The sequence below is a fragment of the Falco cherrug genome, chromosome W, assembly GCF_023634085.1.
Source record: "Falco cherrug isolate bFalChe1 chromosome W, bFalChe1.pri, whole genome shotgun sequence".
Classification (NCBI taxonomy): Eukaryota; Metazoa; Chordata; class Aves; order Falconiformes; family Falconidae; genus Falco; species Falco cherrug.
Genome location: NC_073719.1, coordinates 15,528,651 through 15,541,647, shown reverse-complemented (window position 1 = coordinate 15,541,647; position 12,997 = coordinate 15,528,651). Strand labels below are relative to the sequence as shown.

Genomic DNA, 12,997 nt, shown 5'->3' with positions numbered 1-12,997 from the left:
CATAATACATGCAGTTTTCCTTTCCTTATTAAAGAAAATTACCAAATCCCATACAGCTGCCTGGGATCATGGATCAATCTGAATATGCGTGGCCCAGAATTACTTTTTGCAACTGATCTAAAATTCTGTGCCAAATTCGATCATAACCCAGGAATGGAAATAATAGGGATGACGTACTTTGCATATCTTCTCTGCAGGTTGTTATGACCCACTGCAAGTAAATAAGAAAAAATACACGCAGTGGACATTCCTAAACAAACCTCTGACATCTGAAGAAGTCATTTTGATATCAGATTTATTCTCACCATACTTTCTGCATGGAAGACCAGAAGAATCTATGCTTTTAATACAATTTGTGCAGGAAAGCATTGGCAAAAATACTAGAGTACTTGTTACGTTTGTTCCTACATCAAACATGCTGAGGTGAGGCTTAAAAGCCCACCAGTGAATTCACATTTGCCGCAGTGCTGTTAGTAAAAGCTGTAATTATCCGTATTTTTTTGAGAATGCTTAAAATGAAAACACAACCTAACTCTCAGTTATAGAACAGTGTAGCACAGCAAAGATGTTATCATCTAATTTTTTCATTATAAGATGTGGGTGCATAACCAAGAAGAACACTAACAATTATTTCTTAGTAAACCTTTGCAGCATAAAACCATTTAGTGGGGCAGTGCAAATCAGAACATACTCTGCCTTTAACACGAAAGAACACTTCTGCTGTATAGGTAGACAAAAAAATTGACTTAGTGGGATATTTTCATTCTCCCAGTGCTGTTTCCTCTCCTTTCGTTGTCAGTAACCTAGCTACCCAGTGATTTTTGTGGGACACTAGGGTTAGCATAGATGTTAGGTTACCTTTAGATGCTTTACATGTTAGAGATGCATTCCTCGTGATTCTGCTCCACGCACAAGAAAAAGCCCGGTTTGCTTTTGCCTGGAGCGGGACTCAGTATGTTTTCAAACAGTTTTCTGCAAGGATACAAACACTGCCCCGCTATCGCTCACAATGCTCTGGCCACAGCCTTAGCACAGATCACCATTCCACCTGGCCTCACAGTGTATCGATACATTGATGGCATCCTCAGCGGGGCAGAAGGGCCACAAAGCATTACAGATGCAATGAAAAACATTTGGGCAACACTAATCAAGTTGGGACTGGAAGTCCCAGAGTCAAAGTGCCAAGGGCCAGCACGAGAAGTTAAATCCCAAGAAGTCTGGCGGGTTGCAGGAGCAGCCTCTCTTCCACCAGACTCACTAGAAAAGAAAGAATCTGGGCACAGTCCATCCAGTACGCTGGAACTACAAGAAGTTCAAGGGACTGTGAAGTACTGGCGTAACCATATTACTGCCTTTTCTGCCATTGCTTGTCCCTGGTAGAATTTGTTATAAAAGGGAAAATCATGGCAGTGGACATCTCATCAGCTCTGTGGTACCGTCCAGTTCCCCTTCCTGCAGGAGCATAACAGAGCCTGGCCGCGGGGTCTCCACTCCGCTCCAGCCTCCGTTACTCCTGTCAGCACGTGCTGAGGTTGCAGGCTGCGTTGCTTAGGGAGCCGTGGCAACACACATTTAGGATGGTGAATGCCGGCCATCCTGAAAGCGACAGCTGTCTTTTACCCTAAAAAGCTTCCTGTAATACTATGCTTCTCTGAGGTCCCAGGTTTCTCGAATTGCCCCCACCCCAAAGCAATTTCCCCACAGGGTCCCTAAGCAAGGCAGTGGCTCTCTCAAACTCCCTCCCAGCCCTGCCCTGGCTGAAAGAAGGCAGAAAGAAGCCTTCAAATGAGGGAAGTTCTGGCTGCAAGAGAACACAAGCTGATCAGGTCTTGGGATCCACTGACATCAACAGAAAATGAATTCAAAATAGGACAGAGATAACTGTGGCAGTGGGAGATGGTGACCTCTAACTGAAATAGTTCTGCCCCAAAGAGGCCAAAATCCCGCTTGGGGAGCATGCGTAGTCCGTAAAACACTTCAGCAGTGCTACTGAGGATGCGTACGCGTTTGCATTAGAAGCCAGAAACCAGCCACCAAACCTGTGTATGACACATGACTATGCAACGTGTGGCGCTCTGAGAAAGGCCCTGAACCCCTTCTCAGTGTTCCAATTGGACCTAAAAACTTTGCATGCACTTTTTAATCGCTGCCCCCAAAGTGATTTCCCCACAGGCTCAGTAAGCAAGGGGGTGGCGGAGTGGCTCTCTCAGACCCCCTGCCAGCCCTGCCCTGGGTGCCGGTGCCTCCGGCCCTGCCCCAGCAGACGTTGCTGTGCTGATGGAGGGGCTCCCTCCCTCTCCACTGCATTTGCAAAGGGAGTGGCTGGCTCACCCTTTGCTGCCCACGCAGCCAGCCCTCACCTTTAGCTGCTGTCATTCCCAGGGGCGCCGGCTCTCTCCCAGCACCCTCACACCTTCTCCCTGCAACACCGCGAGAGAAGCGTTCGCCAGGCACACGGGTGCCATCACTGCCCTGCGCAGCTGGGCACCCCAGACTGGCACTGCCTGACTGCCTCCCTCACCAAGCACCTCCACCTCCACAGTCTCAAGCTCCATCCCTTTAGACGGAAAGGGGATCACTATTGAGAAGTAACCGTTCCTCATGAGGAACACAGTCTCTTCAGGAGGCAAAATACTTTAATAGCACTTAGAAACAAAGCTGCGGCATTTGGGGGGCCACCTCATCACTACTCCAAACAATGTGACCTTTGTGGAGGAAAACTGAAGAGCTAGAAAGTTTCCAGAGGACAGCAAAACCTGACCTGCTGAGAGCTTAGGACAGTGCACGTCATGTTCTTCTTCACACTTAGTGCACGTTTGACAAGCTGCGAGATGATGGTAAATTACTTCCTTCAGAGAGGACAGCAAGACACTGTTGCCAACTCAGCTTAGGTTTTTTTGGTTTTTTTGGTTTTCTTCTGGTTGGCCAAGCAAAGAAACGGAGGCAGTTTCGAAGTGCACAGAAGCACAGCTGCAGACATAATTCCTGCTGTCACGCAGGCAGCAGGAGTGAACTTCATCCCTTTGGGTCCTTTTGAGAACACCAAGCACCCAGATGGTGCTGAAGGATGTTTTTTTTACATAGGGGACCCTCGGAGAGAATCAGACATGTCCAGTTTTATTCCCTGGGAAAATGCCCTGACACTGTCCTGCCCCTCAGGTGGCGCAGGACAATTAAACGTATTAGTAAGCATGGGCTGATTCCTGGCCCACCATGATTCGAACAGCAGCCCACAAATCCCTCAACTAGTTTTGTTCTGCCGGTACTTATGACAGTTACATTGCTCTGTGTTGTGGGGGGAAGAAGATCACACAGCTTGCCCCTTTGATGCGCAGGGCTGCGTTTCAAAGAACTACAACAAGCCCAGAAGAGCACAGCACAGTACGGCTTACGAATCAAGTAAATATTGCATCACAAACCATAATGCATGTGTCTGTCCAAGAAAACGGGGTTTATGTAGGCACGTGGGAAGTGGGTCTCTTGCTCAAAACCCAGCAAATCCTGTTTAGAAAAGTTCATATACTGAAACGATAAGGCAACATACTTCTGGATTTCTCTCTAAATCCCCACGGAGATGTAATTCCCTCACTGCCATCTGAAATCGTACAGCTTGAGGCACTTTTCATGTAAAGCCAAGAAAGCTCAACTCAGAAGGCAAAGATCCTTCTTAAGGGAACGGATCATCTGTAACTACAAGACACCTTCCTGCCCACTGAAACATAGCAGCAGAGTTAAAAGCAGTTTTTAAATTCCAAGTGGAGACATTCAAAGTTTGAAAAGTACAGGACATTCTCTTCCTAGCACAAAATAATCAACTTTTTCCCACTTCTCTGCAAACCTTAACCCCAGTGCTTTGTATTTTTCACGCTACAGCACAGAAAGCCAGTACCCACAGTTGCACAAGGACTTCCACTGCCAGAGTGCAAAGCATTGAGGAGTCTGGGCTCAGTCCTGGCAGTACAGGAGTGATCCACCTCAAATGCACTGCACAGCCTGCATCTGGGGGTATCACAGGTCAATAGTTAATCACTGCTTTTCCTCCCAGTGACAATAAAAAGAGAAAAAAAATAAAATCTCCTTACTTCCACGGCTCTTCTTTACAGGCTAGAGGTTTATGGAAGTGATGACCCATTTCATCCAACATACAAGAAACCTTTTGAACAATTTTCAGAGCTGTCCAAAAACCCCCAGATCTTATACAACAATCAGTCCAAAGAAAGTACAGAGGTCTCTGCGCTACTGGACACATGCAGGAACACTTGTGTTTACTGGACACCATTGTAAAAGGGAAAAGGCATTACACCAGCGTACCAGACCCTTGCCCAAAAGACTTTTCAAACCACCTGTTTGTTGATGCAGTCACTGCACTTCAACCCTTCCACCCATGACAACATCCTCTCAGGGGGCAGACTTGCCTGCCCTTGATTACAGAATCAGTCAGCAGAGTTCATACTGAACCAAGCTAAAAACCGGGCCCAACCTCTACGTTCACGGTTGGGATACACGGCTCCTATCACAGGGCACACACGGCGGTCCCACCTGAGTTACGTATCTGAAGTTGCATTTCCCACGGGTCAAATATTCCTCTTCAGATCTGCCTTGAAACTGAGGGCTCATGGTCAGCGAGAGAAGGGAGTTCCTTGCCTCCTGTGCAGTCAGGTCACGTTCCCCTGCTAAAAGCAGCCTGCTCAGGCCTCCCATTTGTGTACAATCTGTTAAAAGAGTAAAACCAAGTCTGGAGGTTATTCATTTGCTTCCTTAAACATCCTACCATTTGCAGCATCCAGCCCACAGAAGACGACTTCTGACATAGCAACTTCTCCAAGCAACCTGCTATAAAAGGCAGGTCAACAGAATCACCAACAGCCAGGTCTGTACCCTCGGGGACAGACTTTCAAAGCTCTTTGGAGGATTGCACTGGATCTGCGTGCTTTAGACCCCACTGCATGGATTTACTATTTTACTGGCAAAGGTTTGATGTACCACACGTGAACATCTTCAAAACACCTACTGTAATGATCTCATGCATAAACAGACACAATGATTTTCTAATATCACACAGGAAGAACTCAATGGATGCTCCTACCAAGGCAGTGGCTCCCTTCTGTAGCCACTGAACAAGCAAAAGGATGGATCAGAACAACATTATCAAGCTCTGAAGCAAAATTTCTCTCTTCCTTTAGCTGTAATTTAGAGCGTCATTGAGTGCTGAAGAGTGTCAGCCTGACAGCTCTGAAGCATGAAGCGCTTGATCCTCTGTGCCAGAACCGCACCGGCACTGGCCACACAAGCTGCCTGCGTACTCACAGGGTCAGGGTCAGGGTCCAGGTCCGGGTCTTTACTGCCCTGCCACCAAAACATAGAAGTGAGGAAAGTAAAATGGAGATAGAAGTGTTCTTTCTCCACATAATTGATGCTGGCAGCTTCTTGCCTCCAGCATTCCTGCACCTCAGGAGCTTGGGAAATGACAACAAATATGAAAGTTCCTGAAAATAATTTGCCTGACACACCACAGTGTAGCACTTCCGTATGCCCACACCACACTTCTGGCTCCCAGCTGCTCTCCTGTGCCTCCCTTTAGCTACCTGGGAGGCACCTTTTCCATCTCCTCAGATCTGGCCAGCTGAAGAACACCCAACTCATGGCTCTAACATTCTTCCCCTTCCTCTCAACGTCTTCCTGGTGGTCTCAGCTTTCTGCCCTCTAGATTAGGGGTCTATCATAACAGGACAAGGATAGCACTGGGGTTTTTTTTTTTCTGTAAGGAAGCCAAATACTTAAAACTCTTAATTAAAATATAAAAATTAAGAGGAAGGGAATAGCCAAAATGACAGCCAAGTGGAAGTTTCATTTGGTGCTCAAACTACCTGAATACTTATGCTGCAGCTGCAGTCAAGAGCTGGCCCTTAGATGGCTGATCAGGATAAAGCCCCAAATCCTGCCACTAAGGTTTCAAATTACAAAAGAACATCATCTAAGGGAAGGCAAAATGGATAAACACAAACATTGCCGTATGTTTACAGGGCCTTCACAGCACAATGGTTCTCTTATGGCACCGAGAACTTAGCAGTATGAAGAATTACAAAGGTCAAGTGCTATTTATAAGCAACGTACCCTTAAATCAACACTAGTGAGAAAAGAGCCAAGCACTTGACCTGCAGAACGGCAGATGATTCGTGACTTTCTCCACAGCTTCTACTACTGATGAAGCTTATAACTACCTCACCATTTGGGAACGACATCCGTTGCTAGTGTTGCTCTGGGTGGAAACTCAGCAGGTTGGCATGTCCATTCCTTCAGAGCCAGAAGGAATTTGTCATTACAGGAATTCTCATGCCACTGAACTGGCAGCAAGGTACACAAGCCTCTTAATCCCTTTTTATACTTTTACACTTGTGCCGTAAAACCATTCTCCACTCTCCATCTCACCACCTCTCCAAGCAGAAAAGTCCCATCTGCCACACACTTGTCACAAACTACACAGGGTATGACACAGGTTTCAAATACATCAGAAAGTATCAAATCAGAAACTTTAAAACATAAAAGAAAAATAAAAAAAGGTGGCAGTGGGACATTATTTTCTACCTTGACTGTTAGGTTCACAAGCTGCTAGTAGTTAACATTAATGGCTCACTATTTCAAGGTCATGATGGCAACAGTTCTGCAATGTGTGGATACCAGAGAGAGAATTCCTGCCTTGCACTAGTTCAGGTGCTCCACCTACACCTCTTCACAGATTTGATTTTTTTTAATTATTTTTTTTTAAAATGCTTGTCAGGGTAGGATCTGCCTACCGAGACCAGATTTTAAGTGAAATTACATTACGCACCTCTTGATTTAAATACAGCAAGATAGCTCCACTGCTACATTCAGCCACAAGAACGTAAACACCTCCAGCTTCATAGACACCCATACACTATTTTTGTAAGGAACAAATGACTAAACATGGAACAACACTATGAAAAAGCAAAAGAATGCACATAATCAGCATTTCCCTATTTGGACCAAAAAAAGAAAATCTCTAACAGCAGATAAGTCCAAATTAAAAATCAGCCACAGCCAGATCCCAAATGGGGGAGGGGTTATTGTATGCCACAGACCTGGACTTGACTGTTGAAGGAAATGACGCACTAAGGAAAATTTGAGGTGGTTCTGCAGAAGTTCAACTACAGCCTTGGCAACTTCACTTGGGACATGAAAGGTACGTGCGCTATAGTATCACCCGCAATAAAGGAAACTAGTCTCGTAGTTTGAGTTCAACACCACATCCGCAAACAAAATGAGGCTGCCACATTTGAGGAACACTGATGAAAACCTCACCTGCCATCCCAAAGTTATGCTATGGCATTTCTTCCCTTTTTGCCATTTTCCTCAGCCTTGGTACATCTTTTGCAGAATCTGAAGCAAGGGCCCATAGCTTTTTCCTGTTTCTAACAGTGAATGTCTGGGTATCACACGTTGGTTTCTTGTGCGGCGCCAATAAGACCCAACACTTGCCTTCATAAATGCATCCGTACACTAGGGAAGAAAAGGAAAATTACCAGTCTTGACATTGTACTGCCCACAGGGCAGCAGAGTGCCCCACTCGTAAGTGGATTTAAGACAGTAAATAACCCTCAAATATCTTGATAAACAAGCACAGTTTAATCATGTCCTTTTAAACTAACCACCAACACAATCTAACAAGAAGACACATTAAGGGAAGCAGAGCTGTAGTTAAAAAAGTGGGGTTTCTCTTTCCTCTCCTGAGGGTTTACCACCCAGAGCAGGCTCAAGTTCTGAACCTGCAAACTGCTCCCCCACGCTTCTATGCTCATTCTGGGAAAGAAAGACGGCTGTTTGAATTCTTTTGCAGGTACAGTCTTTCTTTACTTTTGAGTTGGAATGAAATGAAAAGCTGCCATCAGTCCCACTTATGGCACAGAGACACACCCATGTTCCATGCACATGCCTGCACAGAAACGCATGCAGAGGGAAACCATCCCTTGGGTCTCAAATACAGAAACAGCACTGAAAACCTTGACTTCTGAGAGTCCCTGCAGCGTTCTCCCATGTCAATACACAGCATGCTTGTGGCAGGATCACCACCGCATGTGCGTCACTTGCTTTCATTTCCATCTTCATCTCTCACCTGGCACTTGCCACCTCCAGACTGCAGCATGCATAAAAGCAATTCTGTTTACTAGAAGCACAGCACCGTGTGAAACTTCTGCATGAAGTCTGGTATTTAAAGAAATTGCTGTAAAGAACAAAAATCTGCCGGCACCACTGACACACATACACGCTGTGTTTTCTGAACAGGGACAATACATTAAACCTGCAAACTAAGGACTGCGACAACTCGCTCCTTGCCCCTCTTCTTTTGCCCTCAGGCTGGTGCAGGAGCTCCTTTCACCAGAGCAGGCACACCACAGACACAGCCTCACCGAGGGGAAGGGTGGGGAGGGGATAAGGGCAGAGGGGGAAAGGAAAGACCCACAGAAGCAGCTTTGCCGCCCACTGCCAAAGCCACAGCCTGCTCATCCTGTCCCCTCGCCCTGCCTGTGCTGGTCTGTGCCTCTGTCCCCCTTCCCGCCCCTCCGCTCCTCTCCCTGTCCCTCTCTCCTGCTGCTGATCCTGCATTCCCTCCGGCACCCCCCTGCCCCTCTGTCTCTGTCCCGCTCCAACCCTTTGCCTGCTCCTCACCAGTCCCTGTCCTTTCTCCATCCCTGCCTAGCCCCTCCCGCTCCCCCTGCCCCTCTGGATGCCTCCTGTCCTTCTCCGGCCACCCCACTGCCTTGACCCACCTCTCCCTGTCGCTCGGTGCCTCTCTCCCCCTCGTCCCTGCCCCACGGGGGCTCCAGGGCCTGGGCCTGTGCTCAAGCAGCCCCGGGCAGTGGCTGTGGGGCCTGCAGGGCAAGGGCTGGGGGCTGGTGTCCCCACAGGGCCCGACTGCAGGGCAGGGGCACCCCAGGGCCTGCTGGGAGAAGGTGTGCCCCGGGGCATGCTGGGAGCTGTAGGCCCGGGGCTGCCACACAGCCAGGTTGTTCCCGGGGCATGCTGGGAGCTGTAGGCCCGGGGCCCCCCCCACGGCCAGGTTGTTCCCGGGGCATGCTGGGAGCTGTAGGCCCGGGGCCATCCCACAGCCAGGTTGTTCCCGGGGCATGCTGGGAGCTGTAGGCCCGGGGCTGCCACACAGCCAGGTTGTTCCCGGGGCATGCTGGGAGCTGTAGGCCCGGGGCCATCCCACAGCCAGGTTGTTCCCAGGGCATGCTGGGAGCTGCTGTTGCCTACCCTCAGCCTCCTGGCAGCCATGTTGGTCTGGGCAGGCACAGCCTGTGCTGGGGCTGTGTCCCAGCTGAGGGGGGCCTGTGGCCGGCCGTGGGGCAAGGGAGGCCCTTAGGCCAGCGCAGGGATGTCTGCTGCCTGCTGGCTGCCTGGGGGTGCGGTGGGGAGGCTCCAACCCCCCGGTGTGCCGGGCCCCCGGAGCAGCTGGAGTCAGGCCCAGCCGGGGCAGCCCTGGGGGTGAGCTGAGAGCTAAGGAGGGAAAGGTGCCGGCACATGCCCTGGGCACAGGCACCAGGCACCCCGACTCGCAGAGCCCCCCGCAGCCGCCCCGGCGTTTGTAGTTCCTGCAGGAATAGGGCTAGCGTGTTTTGCTGCTGACTCCAGCAGGGCCCTGGCTACACCTGCCTTGCTGAGGGACTGGCAATATGCAGCTGCCTGGGAGAGTCACCAGCCGGAGTATGAGTGCTCAAGCCTTGTTTCCCTTGCTGGAAAACACTTCATTTTTAAATACAGCCTGTCAGCGGCGAGATCCAGGCAGTCGGGATTGCTTCCTGTAGGGAGCAGCCTGGTGACTCGAGGCTGCTGCCTTCAGCAGCAGAGCGGGACGCTTCTCCTCGCTGATGGGATGAAGTTATAAAGAATCACCAGGAGAGGCTGCAACTAAAGCAATGATTAACTCAACCTATTGAATAAGCTCAGTAAGGGGTGGCAAGCCTTCTGAGGCACCTGGGCTATACCAATAGACGAGGGAAGTGGGGTAACGGTGTGTTACCACCAAAACCATATAGCACAGAGAAGAAATGAAGTTCTATAACAACAAGTAGGGTGCAGGTGCCCCAGGAAAGTTCAGCTGAAGTTCACCAAGTTGTTGACCACTAACGATCTCTAAAGACCACAAGAAAGGCCCCCAGGATCAAAGTGACATACCCAAGTGCCTTATGCATATGTAAATAATTTTGAGGAAGTAGGTAGTACAAAGTACATCTTCCCATCTGAACATGCCCAGAAAGGACCCTGAGGGGCTGGATATCGAACAGTGGAGCGTGTTGATGGGTCGTAGTTTGGTTTTTTTCCTTCCCACACAAAATTCCATTTTGTTTTGTGGGTAAGCAAAACTGCGTATTGCAATGTGTTTCCTTGACTGGTAGTTTTTTCATAACAGGTGGGATCTCCAGGTTTAAACCCTGGTGCCTGAAAACCCCAACAAGGACACATGCTTGGAATAAGGGTTCACAAGTCTGGGGTATGCCATGCTCCATTGTTCTATTCCACGATTCACAGCAAATGGTTCACAAACAATTCCTGAGGGGAGTGTTTTGATGGGGTGGGGGATTTATTCCCATGTTTCAACCCTATTATCTAGATTGGACAAAAATGTTTAAGGCACCAAGCCCATACCCCATTTGTTAGCCATTTGAATATGCCAACCTGGGGATAACATGCCTTTCTATTTGTGGTGTATGGATCCACCGTGGGGTCTCAATACATACCAGTTCCTCCCTTTGCAAGGGGCACAGATCCCCTGCCCAGCAGGCAGCTCATTGAGGGGCCCAGCAGGACCTTCTTTGCCAAGCTGCTTTCCAGCAAGGTGGCCCCCGCCTGTGCCGGGGCCTGGGCTTGTTCATCCCCAGGGGCTGGACTCAGCACTTGTTGGACCTGATAAGGTTCGTGCTGGCCCCTTTCTCTAGCCCAGCCTGGTCCCCCCATTCTAGCACAGCCACTGTGGTACCAGACACCCCCATGTCCCATTTTGTGGGTGCCAGCAGCGCCCACATCTCCACTGGGTTCAGGCACTGAGGGTGACACAGCCCCAGATGCGGGATGGATGGATGAGCCCCAGCACCAAGATAGAGGAAAGATTTTGTGGCGAATGAAGAGACGGGACGCAGCTTGATGCAAGCAAATGTCCATTTATTGTACACAATCACAAGTTTATATATGTTTTCAGAAGCTGCGTGCTTTAAACAGATTGGTTCTTTAAGCTAAGAATTACAGACTAGGCAATCCCTGATTGGTGGTTAACGACAAAGGACACTTTCATCAATTAACAGCAAGGTGTTACCTTTCCTTGGCGCCATCCTTGGCGCCATCTGTCTCCCACTCCCCTGTGCTCTGCAAACATGCCTCATCATGTTAATTGCTGTCTAGACAAGCTCGAGCACATTCCCCTCAGCTAACTGATTGCCACGCATGGTCCTAGTTTGCAGACCGCTCCTGCAAGATTTAACATTTCAGATGGGGGTGCACCCCAGAGGGTTCCCAGCCCTGCACCCTGCAAGCTGCCCACTGGCAGGGGAACCCATTGCTCTTGTGGGAGCAGCGCTGCCACCACGGGGGCTTGCAGAAACAGACACAGTGGTGCCAGCAGTCGCATCTCCACCAAGCCTTTGGGCAGCCCCACAGCTGGGAGCAGCCCTCCTGCAGGCACAATCCTGCCCAGCACGGTCCTGAGGCTGCCTGCCCACGTGCCCTGCCCATGGGGACATGGTGCTGGGGCCTGGGCTCTGCTGGGGTGCTGCTGCCTGGCCCCACGTGGATGGTGCTGCCCAGGCCCATGGAGCTGATTCTGTCTGGAGTCATGGGGCTCCTCTTCCTCATCCCCATTGGGCTCCTTCTGCCCACCTGCACAGGGCTGCTTCTGCTTGGCCACATGTCCTCCCCTTGGCCTTTGTCCCCATCTGCCATCTTCTCCATGTGCGCATCTGCCCCCAGCAGCTCTACTCGAAGGCCCTGGAAAAACACTCTGGGCTCCAGCAGCCCTGGATAGAGCTGATCCTCTTTCCTGCTGCTCCTCTTTCCTGGTGGCGGGGGAGGGAGAGAACTGTGGGGTGGTGGTGAGCGTGGTGTGTGTCCCACTACAGACCGCCTCTTGCCACTTGGCCATCATTACTTGCAGAAACTTTTGGTACTGCCTGGTTACTATGAGGGTGTCCTGGACGATATGGATGAGCTCCTCGGTGAGGTTCTGTGTGACCGTGGCCATGGCTGAGGGGCTGCTGGGCTTGGCTTCAAATCGATGGGGCTCTACGCACTGTCCCTGCCGTCCAATGGGGAATTCCTCATGCTTTGGCATCCCTGCCATCCACAAGGAATTCCTCCGCTGGCAACTCCAGGGAGAGGGCCTGGCCAAGGGCAATTCCCAGCTTCCTCACTGGCACCCAGGTTGCCCTGATGGACCGGGAAGGTGCAGAGCCGGGTAGTGCCACTGGCTCTGCCATCACACCAGGCCAGTGGTGTGGGACACAGTAGCGGGAGCCCGGGGCAGAAGAGCCGCTGCATGACAGCGACAGCAGCAGGGCCTGTGCAGACTGGTGCTCCCTTGGCAGAACATCTGCGCTCGCCCTGCAGTAGAGGACGGGGAAGAGAGAGAAGGCTGTTGCCCTGCAGTGCTCATGCACATGTGCAAGCCCACGTGTGCAGGTCCAACTTCTGTTAGTGAGGACTGGCAGGTTTCTTGGACAGACACTGGGAAGGCAGTCAGGTGTCGGGTGGCCTGAGGATCCTGACCTCTTCTTCCTCAGCCAAAGTGCCACGAGTCCCAGAATCACACAATGGTCGTTGTTGGAGGGAACCTCTGGAGATTATCGAGTCCAACGCCCTGCAAAAGCAGGCTGTGCTAGAGCAGGTTGCACAAAATCATGTGCAGGTGGTGCTGGAATGTTTCCAGGGCCTCTCTGGGCAGCCGGTGCCAGTGATCTTAAGCTGGAGTGCTGTGCAAGGGTCCCTGTGC

At 50.4% G+C, this 12,997-nt stretch overlaps 1 protein-coding gene and 1 long non-coding RNA gene across 5 annotated transcripts in view; both read right to left on the bottom strand.

The window, feature by feature from the left end:
- LOC106631054 (ankyrin repeat domain-containing protein 26-like) overlaps positions 1-12,997 on the bottom strand; it is a 185,602-nt gene that overhangs the window by 53,833 nt on the left and 118,772 nt on the right. The gene's annotated exons all lie outside the window — the stretch shown is intronic.
- On the bottom strand, positions 4,284-8,950 carry LOC129734602 (uncharacterized). Its single transcript, XR_008730128.1, has 3 exons — positions 8,787-8,950; positions 7,321-7,518; positions 4,284-4,712 (listed from the first exon to the last, which is right to left on the bottom strand). It is a non-coding gene; the product is annotated as an uncharacterized LOC129734602 (long non-coding RNA).